The 17,918-nt window shown below is 46.4% G+C and overlaps 1 long non-coding RNA gene across 1 annotated transcript; it reads left to right on the plus strand.

Annotated features, from left to right (window-relative positions):
- The first annotated feature begins 3,341 nt into the window (after positions 1-3,341).
- On the plus strand, positions 3,342-13,487 carry LOC135188210 (uncharacterized). Its single transcript, XR_010307611.1, has 6 exons — positions 3,342-3,530; positions 8,511-8,677; positions 9,141-9,175; positions 10,038-10,249; positions 10,510-10,596; positions 13,323-13,487. It is a non-coding gene; the product is annotated as an uncharacterized LOC135188210 (long non-coding RNA).
- The last annotated feature ends 4,431 nt before the right edge of the window (positions 13,488-17,918 follow it).

Here is a 17,918-nt window from a genome sequence, read left to right on the forward strand (position 1 = left end):
TGTTTTAAAGCCCTTTCCAGTTATAACATTAGTTGCTTGGTAATGATCGTGATACTGCAAGTGGAGGAGTAGAGGTGAGAATGAGAAAGGAGAGTCTGAAGCAGCACAGATGATTCTGTTCTGTCAATATGTCTTCTGCAGCATAAAACTACAAACTCAAACACTAGATCATAGAATCAGCCAGGTTGGAAGAGACCTCCAAGATCATCCAGTCTAACTTATCACCCAGCTCTATCCAATCAACTAGACCATGGCACTAAATGCCTCATCCAGGCTTGTCTTGAACAACTCCAGGGATGGTGACTTCACCACCTCCCTGGGCAGCCCATTCCAATGGCAGAGATAGATCCTTTCTTTTTTTCCACAATCATTTTTTAAGCACTGGTTCTTCCATTCCCATGCTGGATGAAATAACCTTTACTTATGAAGGCTATTCTATGTATGCTGAAAATCACCACCTGTTTTTATCCAGAGGAGTAAGCAGGCTCTGCAGTTGCTGTCATCCCATGCCGCACATGCACAACTTGCTGTGACACAAGTGGGACCGAGGCTGATGTTCAGGACAAGATGTGCTTGGCTGTGTCCTGTAAACATCTTAAATACATATTGGAAATGCAAGGAATTGGAATCGTGCTGCAGTTTGTCCATGTCTGCATATAAATACCACAACATTCTCTTTACTGTTGTTGAGTTCAGGCACAATGTGTCACCCCACGCTCCTCCAAGGCCAGGAAGAAGATGCGAGGTTTCTTTTTATCACTGTTCTCTTGACCTCAGGACCAAACAACTGTCTCCATTCTGAGACCTGAATGGAGGTCAGCACCGTTGTGCTTCTATTGCTGTTACTTGCTGTGCTCAGGGCTGGTTTTACTTGAGCTCTGTTGTGGCCTTTCCATGCTGCTCATTGTGTGCTTTTGAATTAGTGGAAGGGTGGTACAGGGCAGTGCCAGCACCTATGGGCTTTTATCTTCCTCCACTTTCATAACAGTCCTCAAACCAACTAACCAGTTCTTGATGTATTCCTGCACCCTGTTTCAGCTGTTAACAGGTGGAACAAAATCCATCTGACAAATGGTCGTTGCTCAGCTCAGTGGTGACAGATAGTGTTGCTCTGCTGAGCCTAATCCTGTGCCTTTCTACTTCTGCACAAGCTAAGGTTGATCTGGGGGGGCTTGGAGCTCCTGTCTGAAAGCACTGAGTGCAGCTGGACCTCTTCCTTCTCCATTGAGAGTGTGTCTGTATCTACAGTGGGTTTTCTGAAGCAGCACCTGTGGCCCAATTCACCATCCTGACTTCTGGGACAAAAGGTAGAATCTGGGAGAGTACCTCGAGGAAAACAGTTGCTGGTTGCATTAGAAGGGCACTAGCTGGAGAAACTGGCTTTGTCTAACCTGACAAGGAGATGCTGTCATTTTTCTCTCTGCTTTAATTCTGTTTAGCAGCTGGGTCCAATATTGAAGCAGATCCCTGAAACGCTTTAACAAGAAGAGTGGCTTAAGGCTGGATTTCAATTTAAGGGGATAAATGAGTGAGCAATTTCACAGACAATACTCAGACACAGTGGGAGATATCTCACCCACCTCCCTCCTCAGCAACCTGCTGGGGGCATTGAGTGTGTCCTTTGGGCACAGCAGCTGCTAACACGGATGGGAAGAGCAGCTCACATGTAGTTATGAAATGCCATGGCCGTGGAGCTTGTGTTCTGCCTGGCTTTCCTCCCTCAGTGTGGCCGTGTAGGGTGAATCCTGATAGGTACATGGGTTTGTGTGCTGTGCTGCTCTGCAATCTGCACTCTGACTGTTGATGTCATTTGTCCTGTTTGGGAACAAAGTGCTAAGTCATTAATCTTTCTGCTTTTCCAAGAAAAGCACCACTGGCTCAGCTGGGAAGGCTTAGCTACAGCCTGTTCTGAGGACTGACAGCCAACCCCAAAAAACATAAGCACACAAGTCCCTGGAGCACAGCCACCACCCAGGGCAGCACATTAGTGCATGCAGTGCAGAGCTGTCTCTTCCTGCCTCCAACAGCTAAACAAACGGGGAGGCTGTGTTGTGAGAGAGGGACAGCACTCTGGGGGTGAGGGGAATGTTAGGGCTTTATGTAAGAGTAGGTTCCCCTAAAAATGAAATTATCATCAGATGAGAGGATGTCAAAATGAGCTGTAGCTCTGTGCAAAATGACTCTTTACAGCCATAAGCCTTCTGCCAGTGTCTGTCTATGAAATAGTAACACTTCTGATGTAACATGCAATTTCTTCTTGTCTTCAGAGCTGCTTGGCTGCTGGGAGAAACTGGCCCTATGCCCTGACAGGGGCAAGGTGTCATTGACAGGCCAGATAGAACCTCCTTGGCAGGCTATCACCACATGAGACATGGCATGACAAGAAAAAAGCAGGAAAAGAAAAGGAAGTCATGGAAAAGAATCTGTAAAATTTCCACCTTCTGACACAGAAGAGTGGAGTGTGACCTGCAGGTGAGCATAAACATCTCAGCTTCCAAAAACTGTCTCAGCTTTTGCCATCAAACCGCAAAGATCAGAACAGAGAAGTGAGTATGTGTGCAGCCAAGGCAGTCCAGCAGTGCCCCTGTGTGGACTCAGTCTTAGAGGTCTCTTCCACCTGAAACAGTTTGATGAGTCTGTGACCCTAATGGGGGATTGTAGAGCAGTTCATAAGAGCAGTTTCCTTGACTTCAGCAGGACTGCCCACACTGGTGATGTTGACCATGTATCAGGCTGTCTGGGACAGCCCTTCCTGTGTACACAGCCATGGCTGGTGGCAGCTGGGAGGATGAAGCAGATGCATTCTCCCAGAAGCTAGAGTTAATGAACTCTGAACTAGTTCAATTTTCATTGAATTCTGGAAAGGTTTGGGTTGAAAGGGGCTTTAGAGATCGTCTGCTTCCAACCCCCTACCTTCCCCTAGACCAGTTTGCTCAAAGCCATCCAACCAGACATAAATTTTGAATAAGTGGACTCTGTGTGCCAGTGGTAGTTCAAAATCTCTGTTATTCCTACTCCATGCAGCAGTGGGTGGAATGTTCTGTGTGTAGAGCAACTGGCCTGCTGGTCAGCAGTGAACTCAACAGAAGAAGGATCCAGCAGATAAACCAAGCTATTTGAGATGCTGGCTGCGGGGGAGTAGAAGCTGTATGTCAGCCTGGGCAATGGGCTGGTGGCTCAGGGCATCTCCTGAATCTGTCCCTGCCTGGCTCTGCAGCTGTGTTTTGTATCTTCTGTGGCTCCTGTCACAGTACCAGCATTTCATGAGCAGCTTTAATATGGACAGGCTTTTCTTTTTTTAACTTCAGATTCAAATGATCCCCAGGGTTGACACTCTTCTTTGTGAATGATGACCCTGCCTGTGTGAAAGCATGAACACCTGACCATCAGACCTTGGGCACAGGCTCACAGGACGCATGCAGAGCTATCTCCAGCATTGCAGCTGTGTGGCTTAATGTCTGTGTCGAAATACAGTGAGACTGATGGCAGATGGGAGCTTTGGGTTTGAGAATTCCTTCAACTCCATTAAGGTTTGGGGTTTGTTTTCTTTTTTTTTTTTTCATTTAGAATTGCAATACTAATGGTGCTTAACAGAGGTTTCCTGGAAATGAAGATGACAATTAAAACAACCAAAGTACAATAGAACTGATGTGGTTGTGGATGTGGTTGTGGGTGTCAGAGAGAGGGAAATGGGGACCATAGCTGTATTCAGTAACTGTTATCACTAATAATGACATAGGTGGTGTTTAAAAGATGCAGATATGTGGTGCTATGGGATGTGGTTTAGCACCAGATTTAGTAGCTAGGTAATGGTTGAACTCAGTGATCTCAAAGGTCTTTTCCAGTCAGAACATCTCTGTGATTCTATGTCACAGTGCATTCAGCTGCCCTGATCTGGTGTTTAAGGGAAACAATGCCATTGCAATGTGTCACCTGCACCCTCAAAGGAGAAGTTAGCACATCTCCTGATGGCCTGGTGTCTGGGATAAGCTGAAATAATAAATAGGTTGAAGGGTTCCTCACTACACAACTACCATATGAGCTGTGAGATTCACTGAGCAGCAGTGAGTCATAAGCAGTCATGGGAATAAACTCATTCAGTAAGTCATGAGTGTCAGCAGGAGTGATGGGCAGTGTTCTCTGCATGCTGGGTGGAGAGGAGGAAGATGTTTGGCTGGAACAGGCAATCAGGGATGGGCAGGAGCAGGAAGAGGAGGCCTCTGCTAATAGGTAGCAAGAGAAGTGCTCTGTAATGTTATATAACTTCAAACGCGCTTCTGCCTGGCATTTCCAGCACCCAGAAATGGCTTTCAAAGCAGCAACACTGAAATGGTTGCAGCATTTACATACTGGGAATGGTTTATTAAACAGCAGTAATTGTACAAATGCAAGGGCAATATGTTTGCTTTATGGTAGAGCATTTCAGTAAACATGGCTTAATGACTGTACTGAAGTCATTTATTGGGAACTGGGGAAGCCACGCAATTAAGCAAATGCATTTTCCAGGACTATGATTATCCTGGTTTTTATACATCCTGTATGTCTGCAATGGATTATTCACTCCTGTGCACTATTGGTAAGAAGTGGGTAAGTGCAGAGTAAGTACCAAGTTTTCCTTCTAGCTCATGGATGTGCAAATGCAGTTTTTGTTCTCCTTGGTCTGGAAAGTAACCTCACTTTCATGGAAGAGCACAAGGCAGGCTGAGATGTTTTTCAAACCAGACAAATCCTTTAAATCTACTCCAGAAATGCATAGCCTTGAGCCAAACTGAAAGAGCCTGTGGAGAGTTCCCTCTTTTGTCTCTGGGGCAGTCTTCTCACTTGCTGTGTGCAGGGTTTGATGAAAACCCCTGCCACTGAAGTCTGTCAGGGCTCTCGGTGGTGAGCTTGAGAGGATTAGGAGAACTGGCCCTTTACTTGAAACTGGGCTGTGGAGGAGAGTCTTACATGAAATCAATGAGACAAGTAGATGTTCAGACTCCTTATACTTGCAGGGCTTTCTAGAGCAGGGCAGAATTTTGCTTTAATAGTCTGTGTTCTGCTTTATGTTCCCAGCTTACACCAGACTCTGCCATTCTCAAGAATCTTGGTTGCATAGACCAGAGGCTTTCCACGGAATGGAGTGGGAGTGGACTTTCCAAAGGCTCTGAGGCAGGTGAAGTAAAGCTGAACATCTGACATGCTTTGAGAAGCCAGCGTTGGGCAGACAGGAGCCCAGTGGAAGCCAGTGGTACCCAGAGGGGCTACAGAAGGCTACCTGGTGGGGTCAGTGCCTCACAAAAGGCTTGGGGTGTCTAAGATAAGAGTGAAAGGTTGTTGTCAATATAACTCCATCACCTATTGATCAAAGTGGGGTTAGGGATGATTTAAGATCCCAAATCACAATCACACCTGCTTGCTCTCAGATCTCTGACATGGAGAACAGAGAGAAAACAAACCCAGCTCTCAAGTCAGCTCATTTTCCTTCTCCTCTTTGACCTCTCTCACAGAGGGGGAGATGGTAGAGCTTAATAAGGAACTTCATTTTACCCAAGATCCTGAGCCTGCAGATAGCTGCCTTGTAATTGACCGTGTTAATTTGTGGGCCTATTTTGCTCCTCTTTTTAATCTTTGCATCTATTAATTATTGCAGAAGAGTTCTCACTGATAACTCCCTGGCAGTTTGCACTGCTGTTCTGAAATTATAAAGTGATATAGTTGGCAGAATGGGTACAGACATGTACAGTTAATTGGGTTTTTGCAGAAGGAAATTACATAGCATAATAATATGCCCAGGGTGCCATGGGAAGTGCAATTTTGTATTGCTTTAGTAAATAGGTTTGGGAGAATATGAGCTCTGGGTTCTGAATTGTTTTGGAAGTTATCCCAAAGTTGCAGAGGGTTTCAAACCCTTGTCACTGAGCCCTGGCACCACAAACCCATTGCTGTGTTGTTTGCTTTACCCACAGCTCATTCACTTAGGTGACAGGTTGAGCTTTAGAGCCCCTGGGGTTGCTGATGTGGTTGGGTGCTCTCTGCTTGAGGTTGCAGGAATCATGCAACCATAAAGCAAGAGATGGCTCATGGTGGCTAATGAGAGGTGAGCTCTGAGAGCCCAGAGCTTTGCTGGGGGGAATAGAGCACTTTTGTTTCTCACTTGTTTTTTTTTTTTTGAAGAGAAGTCACTGAGGAGGTTTTTATAATTGAGAAATGTTTGTGAGAATGAATGTTTTTCGTCTCCTGCTTAATGCAGCTTTCAAAACCAAGTCTTTGTCCCCCCAGCCTAAATGTGTAGTCTTGGGTCATCTTGAAAAGTGTTACAGGAACTGGGTAGCCTTGGTAGCCCATGAGAATCATAGAATCAACCAGGTTGGAAGGGACCTCCAAGATCATCCAGTCCAACCTATCCCCCAGTCCTATCCAAACAACCAGACCGTGGCACTAAGTGCCTCATCCAGGCTTTGCTTGAACACCTCCAGAGATGGCAACTCCACCACGCCCCTGGGCAGCCCATTCCAATGCCAGTCACTCTCTTTGTGAGGAACTTCCTCCTAACATCCAGCTTAGACCTCCCCTGACACAACTCAAGATTGTGTCCCCTTGTTCTGGTGCTGGTTGCCTGGCAGAAGAGACCAACCCCCACCTGGCTACAGCCTCCCTTCAGGTAGTTGTAGACAGCAATGAGGTCACCCCTGAGCTTCCTCTTCTGCAGGCTGCACACCCCCAGCTCCCTCAGCCTCTCCTCACAGGGCTGTGCTTCAGGCCCCTCACCAGCTTCGTCGCCCTTCTCTGGACACATTCCACTGTCTCAACATCTCTCTTGAATTGAGAACTGTCTTGAATAAAAGCACAAGCAACCTGAAGGAAATGTGAAGGATAAATGGAGATTGAAAATGTATTACTAGTAAGAAGCCTTTGAAAAGAACAACTCTTCCCCAGAAAAGTCTGAGTAACAAATCTTGCTACCTGCTGTCTGAGTTGGAAATGTCGATAATTTGATATCGGCCTCGCGCTTTGATGTCTAACAAGTGCTGCCAGCTGCAGCACAGCACAGAGACCTGGACCCTGATTCCTGGGTCAGCTGCTGGCCTTCTGCACACCCCCGAGGCCACAGCTTTTCTCCGTTCATCTTCTCAGCTGCCAAAGGCAGGCTGTAGACTTGTGCGCTTCTGTAAAGGGCTCCAGGTCCCTCAGAGAGATCTTCTGGATGCAAGCAGCATGCTCATTTCTTCTGCCTGTCTATGCAGTGTGCAATCTCCTCCAGCCCTCTCCACTAGTCTCATTAAAATCCTGGGTTTATGAGTTGGAGATTTGTAATTTTTTTGGTTTTGTTGCTGCTATTGCTGGTTTTCTGCATCACCACTCATAATTAAGGTGACAGCTCTTGAACTGGGATGTCAAAACAGCATGGTTGAGACAGAAAAGTACTGGGAAGATCATCTTTAATCAGACAACAGTGATTCATGTTTAAGTGAGTAGATGGTAAGTCTAGAACTAGCTGGCTCACAGTGAGGTTTCCCCGAGGACAGGGCAGTGTGGAGAAGTTTGTGCGACTGTCTGAGCCCCCACTTGGGGTTTCTGATGGAAACCATCTAATATGCAGCTTCTGTCACTGTGTCAGAGCTGCAGCTGGGGAGCTCTGAGCCATAGCTAATCTTTTCAGACTTAGTTTCTAGAAGCTGTACCAAAAAAATAAGAAAAGGCATGTAAGCAAGATGGTTTTGGTTTGAAGATCAGTTGAGCCCTCCAGCTCAATTCAGTGTTTCGAGAAGTCTCTCCAGTCTCCTGGCATCACAAAGCCAGGTAAGCTGATCCCAAGGGTATCTCAGTGGAGAAACCCGAAGTGCAGGTATTGTCTGCAGTGCATGAACTGTGCCTCTCCCCTGTGGTGTGCAGGGCAAGAGGGTACCAAGGACAGAGTGGCCCAGGGCTGTGCAAGCATCCCAGAATGTCAGACCTGCGCTTTGCTCCCACTCCCAAGCTTAATGATCAGTTTAGTTGTCACTCTTCCCCCTGCTCTCCCAACTTCGTGCCCCTCTAGCATCAGCCTGTGTGGCTGCATGTACCATAGTACACACACATGTATTGATGTATACCACATGTAAACAAGTCTTGTGTGTCTTTGAAGATCCAGCTGCTCCCCGTAGCTTCTTTCCTAAGAGGATGTTGTACTCCTCCGTGCCACTGACACGAGGCCTTTCAGTCTGCTGTAACCTGGCAGCTGCAGTCCTTGGTATTTCAATCTATTCCAGCTCCCAGCTAGCTGGTAGCATCCAGCCAACAAGTGCTTTTTGTTCCTTTTGTACCCTTGGGCTGCTGGCTGCTCCATTAGGGTGGTGCTGTAAGGTCCTGGGACAGCTGGGGATGTGTCAGGGTTATGTTAAGGTGTCTCAGGGGCTTGTTTGGTCTGTGGAAACCTTGGGGCTGAGGAGAGGGGCTCAGCCCCTGGGCTGACACAGCGAGTAACCTGATCAGCTCTTGCTCCTTAGGGTTCTGACATCACTCTGGAGAAATAATGCTTCTTATTCCAGATCTGCACCTGAAACTCTCCTCCTCCTTTGAGTTTCTCTAACTTTCTGCAAAGGCTTTGTGAACACATACAGAGAACACACCCACCCACCACAAGTTCAGCTGGGCCTAACTGGGATCCTTGAGGAAGACCCATGGGAGGAGGAAATACCTTCGTTCTTCATTTAAGGTACCCTGTCACTGCATGGCATTCTGTGTGTGGGAAGGCCTTTAAATTATTCCTGCTTACAGTGGCTGCTCTCCAGCACCCGAGCTTGATTAATGGTAATATTTTTACATTGCCTTAAACTTTCAGTCTCGAGCAGAGCTTTGTTCTCTGCTACACTGGCACGGTAAATGCAGGATTTATTTGCAGCGCTGTGCAATCTCACAATCATAACATTTGGTGCTGCTTCAGATGAAAAATGCTTTGGGTTTCAAGAGCAGAAAGGGTTTCTTGCTAGAAGGGATCAGCCCTGCAGTGCTCAGGTACCATAGAGCACGGAGCTCAGCTAACAGTTAATTTTCTAATAACAATTCTGGCACTGAAACTTCGGACTTTGTTTCAGGAGCACTGGAGCTGATAGACCAGGGTGGCTGTTCCTATGTTCCTCTAGTGTTTTACTTCTCTCTCTCTGTCTCTGTCCACATAGAATCATGAACTCCCTGATTTCAGCACTCCCGATGGGTAAGCATAAAGTGGAAAAGTGAAAAAGAGGAGGGGGGAGGTGGAGTGTGGCTGTTTTCCTCACGTGTGCTGCCTTCTAAAGGTCCCTGAAAGGGGAGCTTCATCCTGAAGTGCAACAGCTGGAGGAGTGCAATGGCTACATGAGGGTGCTTTGGGCAATCTGAGTGCTGCTAGGATCTCTGCCAGAGCCGAGATGAATATACGTGCCACACTTGTGAATTGCTCGAAGACATTAGTGGGTGGGAGGGGAAAGAGGAGGGAGATGGATCTGCCTTTTTCTCCTGCTCTTATACAGTGGAAGGCTGATGACTGGGAACTGTTGAAAGACTTATAATTGTCTCATTATGGACAGAAAATGTAATTAAAAGGGACAGCAATCTTCCTCCAAATTCAGAACACTGCGGTCTATCTTTGCAAGCAATTCTGGCTATTAGCACAGGTGGTAATGTCCCAGCAATTGAACCCAATCTAATTTCGGTGTCAAATCACTAAGGAGAAAAAATGAGTTCCCTTCCAGATGCCACCTGATAGAGATGCTGTGTCTGGAGGGAGAAACAGGAATATGAAGCAGAGCAGAGAGTTCAGTGGGACTGGGTGGGACAGGCAGCCTGAATGCAGGAGCACTTGAGCATGTGGGTGGGCACCCCCCGAAAGAAGAGCAGAGGCTGTTTGTCTTTGCCAGAGCTCTTCCCCACAGTGCTGCCTTGCCCTGAGAGGGAGGTTTGATGCATACACAAAGCAGCACACGATGCTGTCTGCAGATGGCATCGAGTGTATTATGTTTGCTGGAGAGGAGGAGTTCAGCCAAGTGTTCCCCAGGACAATAAGCAAATCACTCACATCTTTGTTTTGTTTTGCTTAGATGTTAAAGCAACACCATGTCCTGGGAAGAAGAACGTTCCTTGAGTTTGTCAGCAAAGCTGAGATGAGTATGGGAGAGAGACAGCTGGGTCAGAACAGGCACCCTGTGTTGGAGTCAGTGTGGCTGTTTCCCTCTCTTGCTTGACCAGGGGTGGCTTCAGACAGCTGTGTTCCTTCCGTGCAGAAAGAGGGAGGTTCATCCAGGCTTGCTGGGTAGGTGCAAAGTTAGTCCAGCACAGAGCAATTCGATGCTTCTCAGGACTTTCATAAAGATCTTTAACTCTTCACAGCACTGGGATTGCCAGAAATCTAGTTTCACAGTCTTAAAGAAAACGTTTTTGGTGGAGTGAGCACTAGGTTACTACCTGGGCTTCAACCATTGCTGCATTTTCTTTGGGGAAAGAAAAATCTACAAAGCACTCCTCTCAACCTCTATCATTCATTTCTCTGTGTTGCTTTTTTTCTGAGGTCAGAAGCAGAGGAGCTGAAGCAAAGAGAGAAAATTATCTTCCTGGGTCTTCTTCACCCAGTAAAAGATGGAGTTACCAGAGTTACTGCAGGTACAAGAAGTCCCTCCCTCAGACCTGGTGCCTCAGTGCTAGGCTCTGTGTCAGGGTAACTCTGCTTCGACTTTAGCAGAATAGGTCCAACCAGCCCCTTTGCAATCAGCTGCTGAGGTGTGGTGAGGATGCCTCTGACAGCCAGAGGCTGCCTCTGAAATTCATCTACTGCTCCCACATTAGTTGGGGACTGACAATTCACAAACCCTGCTCAGAAAAGCCTATGTATGAGTAAAGTATTTCTAGGGGAACTGGTGGCAGGTACCATCTTACAGTACCTGGCCTAGGGCTCATCTGAAATGTGTCTCCATGGTCTCTTGTCTTCAGGACTTCATGTCTCAACTTAGCAGCTTGGAAAGAGGAGGGGGCTGGAGGAGACCAAACAAAAGAATTAACAAGAAAAGTAAAATAAATGATTTTTTTTTTTTATGTTTCTTCTCCTGAGAGATGAAAGATTTTTGCAGCTAATGAATTATTCTGAAAACACTAGTAATAGCTGCAGGCAACATTAACTTCAAGTTTCCCAATGAGCAAGCACCACTTATGTACTGATTTAAAATTCTGATCTATTTTCATTTGCAGTAGCTCAACTCTAACATGACTGGGGGGCTGGAAAGAGGCCAGAAGTAGCCATGTTTCCAGCAGTTTAGTAATCTCCTTAGATGCAGCAGTGGAAAACAGTGGCTGAATCCTACTGAAACCAGAGCCCCTTCCTAGCACTGGAGATTTGGAGAGTTTCTGGCTGCTGCAAGCACAGTGCTGGTTTCAAGCTGAGCAGTGAAGCCAGTTCTGTCATAGGTTAAACAGCACTGCTACTATTTAAAACCACAGGGTGGGACCCCAGCCCTCCTGGGAGCCGTGCAAGGTTTGCTCTGCACTTCAGAGACATTGGGGATTTGCCTCCTTTGCAAAGAAATGCTATGGACAAGCTGGAGAAAAAAAAACAGCTAGGGCTGTGGACAGGAGTACAGCAATCCACTAATGTCTGATTTCCTCCTTGTCCCCAGATGGGAAGGTGGTGATCTGAAGCCCCATCTGTAGCTGAGGCTGGTGGCCATCACGGCACGGTGAGGAGGGAAGGCACTGCTCTGGCTGAGTCTCCAGGCTTGGGTTGGCATCCCAGTGGCACTGCTCGGTGACTGAGGGATGTGTCATCCGAGAGAAAAAGAGAAACAGATGGTAGAGGGAGTTACAGTGGGAGGAAAACCCAATTAGAAGTCCCAGCATGGTTTGTGATAGGGATATGGATCTTATACCTTGAGTAACAGCCAGGAAAAGAGAAGCATCCAGCTTTTTCATCCATGGTGGAGAAAATTCTTGTTTCAGGCAGAGAATGATACTGAAAAAAGCTTTTGCAACATTATTCTCTCAAGAGAGAACAAATAAGAGAGATACAATAGAGGAAATGGACTTTATATGTCCAGAATCCAGGTTCATTACTCCTGTGCAAGTTTTTTTTTTAGGTTACTCCATCCTGGAGGAATGCTTAATATTTAAGACAGCAACCTAGAAGTCAGAGGTCTGTAACCATACCCCTGAGAATACTCCAAGTCCCTTCTGGCACAGTCACACAGTCTCTTTGGGGTCACTCACTCTTCTCTCCTGGCCACTTACAAGTTAATTTTCATAACCAGTGAGCATTAGCATGAGCTGAAGTTGGGCAGCCAGAACCCCTCAGCCTCAGTTGCTGTCCAATTCCTCATCTGTGAAACAGAGTCTGTAACTTTGCACCATTCACAGGGCACCAGCTGGGAGCAGTGGGCATGCCAGTAGGTTGTTGTGATGTGATTCATGGCCTCTGCTGTGGGCTGGGCTGGGGTGAGGAGAGCCAAGCATGAGGTGCCAGGAGTGCCTGATGTGGGAAGACCTTGGAGTGTTGCTAGCACATGGGGTGATGCTCCTCCTTGCAAGGTGGCAAAGCAAATGTACAGTCTGTCAGAGTCCAGAGACCACAAAAAGGTGAAAGAAAGCACAATTCATGCTCTCAGCAAGTGCTTAGAGGATGCTGGCCTCCATACCAGCTGGGACAGCGATAGTGGAAAGGAAATTGTTCAGCATGGGTAGCAATGTGTGTCCAGCCAGGGGAGAATACCCACCCCATGCCTACCCGCTTCTGCATCTGGCTGTTATTTAACATGCAGAACACAAACCTTGAATTCCATAAAATACCTGATCTGATCTGAGTTTTCCTCTGCAGCTCTTGCATTGCCATCTCTGTGCTCCTGCCCCAGCCACCCGAAGAGCAGGTGAAGAAGGCACAGCTGCTGTGCTGCTGCTTTCCCACTTGCTCAGGCTCGGTTTGCTGTCGGAGCCTCCCCGCACAGCTCTGCGGGCGGCAGTGGTGTTGCTCTGCAGGTGAACTGCACAGTGTGTACTGGAGTGTGCTATTTATAGGAGGGCAGAGTGTCTGTTTAAGGAACGGGGTACATGTTCTGGGAGCAGGATGATTGAGCAAGAAAGAGCAAGCGAGTTCTCACTTTATTCCCTGACAAAAGGGCCAGGGAATCAAATAGTAACAATAATTCTGGAATAACCTGAGTTGTGGCAGAATTAATGCAGTTTTGTTTATTCTTTCTCACTGTGACTAATTTTTCTCCATGAAACTCTATTCCAGCCTGGTACTGCACTGTTAATTATCCTGCTGAATACAGGGTATAGTTCTCACATCACTAACCAATGTTAGTAAATTACCTTTGTGAAATAGAGACGTGTTTTCTCCCCTGAAGGGTCAGAGTTAAATGAAGGACCAGCACTCAGGCATTCTCAAGCCTCTTCATTATGCCAAAGCCATCAAGTCATTCTAGAAGCTCATAACAGCAACGCCAGTGGAAATGACTGCCCATCCTTGAAGCTTTTTGCTTTAACAATGACAAAAAGGCCCAAGAAATGCTGCTTGGTGAGTTTATTCTGGAACTCTATGAGGATATCGGTTGCACAAACTATTCGTGATGTAGGCATAGATTAAGAGAACAGCAGTGTAGTACAATGTTCTGGAAATCCTCTTTAAGTACTCCAGGATGTCTAGAAAGCCTTCTCACAGCTCTGGGTATGGTCCAGGCATCAGTGTCTCCCACCTCAGCTTCCATTCACCCACCCTGACACCAGAATACCGAAAGCATTTAGCTGGGAAACAAGCACTTGCAAGATCCCTTCCTTCACTTTCTCTCAATTTTTGTTACATAAATGCTATATTTCCTGGAATAGAGACTCTGAACTGCTGAACTCAGTTTGAAGTCAGCCCAGCTAACAAGCTCATTTGCGCTAATAGGAAATCAACTGTTCCTTTTTGCTGGATTCCCAGTGGAGCAGCTGGTGGTCTGCTTTTCCTGTGCAGCCATCCTACTCCATTCTGAAATGCCTCAAAAATATTTGCTTGCTAGAAAATGTTAGTGGGAACCAATATTGCTGATGTGAAAAACAAATAAATAGAGAAAACCACAGACTTTTCTGGTCAATTAGACCTTCAGAAAGTGGTCAGGTTTCATGCATACTCTTAAATAGCACTTGCTAGTTGTCATCCAACAGCCTCGTGGCTCTTAATGACTTAAGCATACAAACCACCCCAAACAGAACAAAAGACAGGTAGGCTGTGGTCACCTAACTTGCATTGTGGAGTTTGGTTGTAATTCTAGAACTGTCAGACTGATGCTTCCCCTGGCACAGCCCAGCTGGTCAGTGCTGGCTGTGTGGGGAAGGTCTGAAGCTTTTCTTACAGAGGACAAGCCCTGAACTGCTCTATTCAGAGAGGAGAATGAATCATTTTTGCTTTGTACCCTCAGCCAGTAGGTTTTTATACCCTCTGCTTGCTTTCTCGGTTCTTTGTCTCATCCTGTGGGGTTTGTTCCAGTTAGTTGCCATTTAGGGCTTTTCCAACTCCTTGGAGCTCTTTGGACGTCCAGACTTTCATCAGTGGGGTGAGCTGCACCCCAGCTGGTGTGAGGTTGGAGAGGCTCTTGTAATCTCGAAGGTAGAATGGGGCCCTGTGGATGGCTCAGGCTGGTGCTTGGGTGCTAACAACTAGCAGGTGGCAGATTTGCATAACGATGCGAATGAGTGACCTGGCCACAGCAGGAGCTGCATGTCTTTTCCAGCCCCTCGTTAGTATTGTACCAGATTGGACAGTAGCCAGGAAGCTTAGAGGAGAGGGCAACTTCCCATGCTTTAACTGAACCTTGTGAGAGAGGGAGGATTTGCTTCCTGAGGCACAGTGCTGGGAGTGAGCCAGGCTCCCGGGCAGGGTGGTAAGCTCTGTGATCTGCTCTCCTCCTTGGCATGACTTCAGTTGCACAGAATCATAGAATTGTTTTGGCTGGAAAAGACCTTTAAGGTCATCAAGTCCAACCTTTATCTAACTCTACCAAGTCTAGTGCTAAACCCTGTTCCTTAGCACCATGTCTCTGCGATTTTGAAACACCTCCAGGGATGGAGATTCCACTACCTCCCTGAGGAGTCTGTTCCCTTTCAGTGAAGAAGTTCCATCTAGGACAACTTGAAGCCATTTCCTCACATCCTATGCAGTGCAACTGAGAGGTTACCTTCCTCTATGGCTCTGCTGGACACCTGGTGTCATCCACACTGGCAGGATCACAGCAATCAAGGTGGCACTTTCTGCACAGTGCCACCAGAAGTGCACTAAGCATTACCAGAAGCTTGGAAAGGAGGCACACACTCATCTAGCACTGTCAGCATTTGATTATCTCTGTTTCAGATTCCTGCACTTTGAGCACTCCATTTTTTAAGGCTTTTTTTGGCTTTGACAATCTTTCAGGTTTCAAAAAATAATGTCTCCAATTTATTGCATCATTGGCTGATTAAATCTGCCTGTAAAGAAAAGCAAAACTGGATCATAAACATCTATTGCACTTCATTTTGGTCAAATAATTCACATTCACACTAGTTTTTGTTATGCCTGGATCAGTCTTCATCTCACTGTCCTCTCCACTGATCAGGAGAGTGCTAGAAGTCTAATCACTATTTGGTTACTTTTAAGACTGATTATCATCAAGGCATGAAAACAGCATTTTACAGTATGCTTTTGGTTTTTTTCCTGCTCAGCATACAGACTAATTCATTTTAGCTCCAATTAATGTAAAGCACTTGTCTGCCAACATTTTAAAGATGGCAATGGGTATAGCAAAACATAAACCTGCCTTTAGATCAGAGGTGTGGGTTCACTGTTTAATTATATAGTGATTAAATTGCATGATGCAAGGTTGTGCAAACTTGCTCTTATTTTCCAAAGCTCAGGTTAATGCTCAGTGCTTGTGTTTCTAACCAGAAACCACAAACTGCCATTGCTGTGACACATTAGTCTCAGCTTCTGCCTGGATGGTTGCAGATGATGCTCTGTGGCAAAGTTACCTCTAAATGCTCTTGTTTACTGAATAACAATGATGTCACATCTCTTACTAGCTCCATTTCCTTGCAGAAAGTGAGTAGGAAGGTATGTAAGTAGAAAGAGAGACAGAAAGGAAGGATCTAATCTATATTTTATAAGTGGAGATTTTCCTACCTCCCCAAAAAAATGGTTAGTAACTCTCCTGAATGACCAAAATATATTGTTAAGATGAACTTTTTCTGTGCTCATCTGTACTGAAATGCCTGAACATCCTCAGGTTTGGTGCCACAGTAGGATGTTACATGGGAGCAGAAATGTCTCTGGGGAAGGCAGTGGCATCTCCAGGAGTGAGGAGCAAGCTGCACCATCCAGCAGCTCAACTTCCAGCACTGCATGCCAAGTCAAGCACTGGAAAAACTTCACTGGGCTTATTAAAGAGAGAATTTAAAGTGAGAAATTGCATTCCCATGGCCAAGCAAAACAGAGCCTGCACTTGCCAGGTCACTCCCTAGTACACATTTGGCTCTGGTGTATAACTGTCTGGTGTACAGCTCTTCTCAGGGCGGTGATGTCAGCCCATGGAGGCAGCTGGTGCAGACCCAGCAAGGAGCACTCAGGCACCAGCAAGGGTTGTCTGTGCGTCTCTGAAGTTTGTCCCCATAGCCATGATGAGCTTCTTGGATCCTCTCTCCCTGTGGAGTGGTGGGGAAGAGCTGGTCGAGCCCCACTGGTGCTCAGGGGGGTGGCTGGGGCTGTCGTGCCCTGACTCGGGGTGCATACCCCCTCACAAGATGGTTTTATTTGATTAACATTTGGGATTATTGACTCTTGCCTGGCTTGGCTTGCTCCAGGTGTTTGGAAAACAGATATGGTGGGTTTGCAGGTGGTTTAGAGGATGGTGTGTATCAGAGAAAGAAACAAAAAGGTGCCTTGTTCAGCCTAAATGAGAAAAACCACAGGGAAAGCTACCCAGGTAGGAAGAAGAGATGCTGAGGTTGTTGCTTAGAGAGGAGAGGTTGTCTGAGAATGTGAGCTGGAGGAGATGCAGGAGACTGGCAAAGTGAAAAAACTCCAGCACTTCATTAATCTGTGTAAAGCCTGGACAATGCTTTATGCTCTTGGTAGGCAGAGAAATCTACTGGTCCTGGCCTTGTTAATGTTTCACAGCTAGTACCTGAAGGTGAGGCTGGTGCTGAGAAGCCAGTGGCTCTGTGGCCAGTGCGTTGCCACTGGTGACCTGGGCTCTGGGATAGATCCTGCCTTCCCCATGGTCTGTCAGCCTTGTGGTAAACTTTAACCTGCTAGTTATTGCATTGGCTCTGCATGAAGCACAGGCACAGGGCTCAGAGGATGTGGAGTGAAGGGGCTAGAAGAAGAATGCTTCTGTAGTTCATGTTAACTAGGGCAAAAATATTTCCTGTCTCTGTGTTTAGCAGACAATAATGAACCATAGGCCCTCAGGAGATAGGCATTATTTTAATTGACTTGAGAAAGTAAATCAATTCATAGAGGAAACCTCCTTGGACAGTCTAATTACAGATACTAGATTATAACTGAGGAGTTTGCATGCTCAGGCTGGCAGGCAAATAACAAGAAACATCATTAGCAGAAAGTGGAAGAAGAAGACATATGTTATAGGAATGCCTCCACTTTCTAGTTCTTCATTTGTACACTTCCCTTCAACTTCAGTGCCTTAATCTTATTAGATGCCATTGTCACTGCTTGTTATGAAACACTTAACTGATCATCTAGATTCTTCTTCAAAGGACAGTACTAAACTGAGAAGGAACAGAAGGAAACACAGAAACATGCCACTGAGATGCTACGCATGGGCTTCTGCGAGGTTTGTCCCCTCGTGCATTTAGCTTTCTGATTTCCATCTGCAGGCATGGTGGCCGTGCAGACTAAGGTGCAGAACTTATTCTGCACAGCCACAAGAACTTAGTCTTTCTTGTTTGATTTGCACCTGCAGGAACACGCGAGG

The sequence above is a fragment of the Pogoniulus pusillus genome, chromosome 29, assembly GCF_015220805.1.
Source record: "Pogoniulus pusillus isolate bPogPus1 chromosome 29, bPogPus1.pri, whole genome shotgun sequence".
NCBI classification, from domain to species: Eukaryota; Metazoa; Chordata; class Aves; order Piciformes; family Lybiidae; genus Pogoniulus; species Pogoniulus pusillus.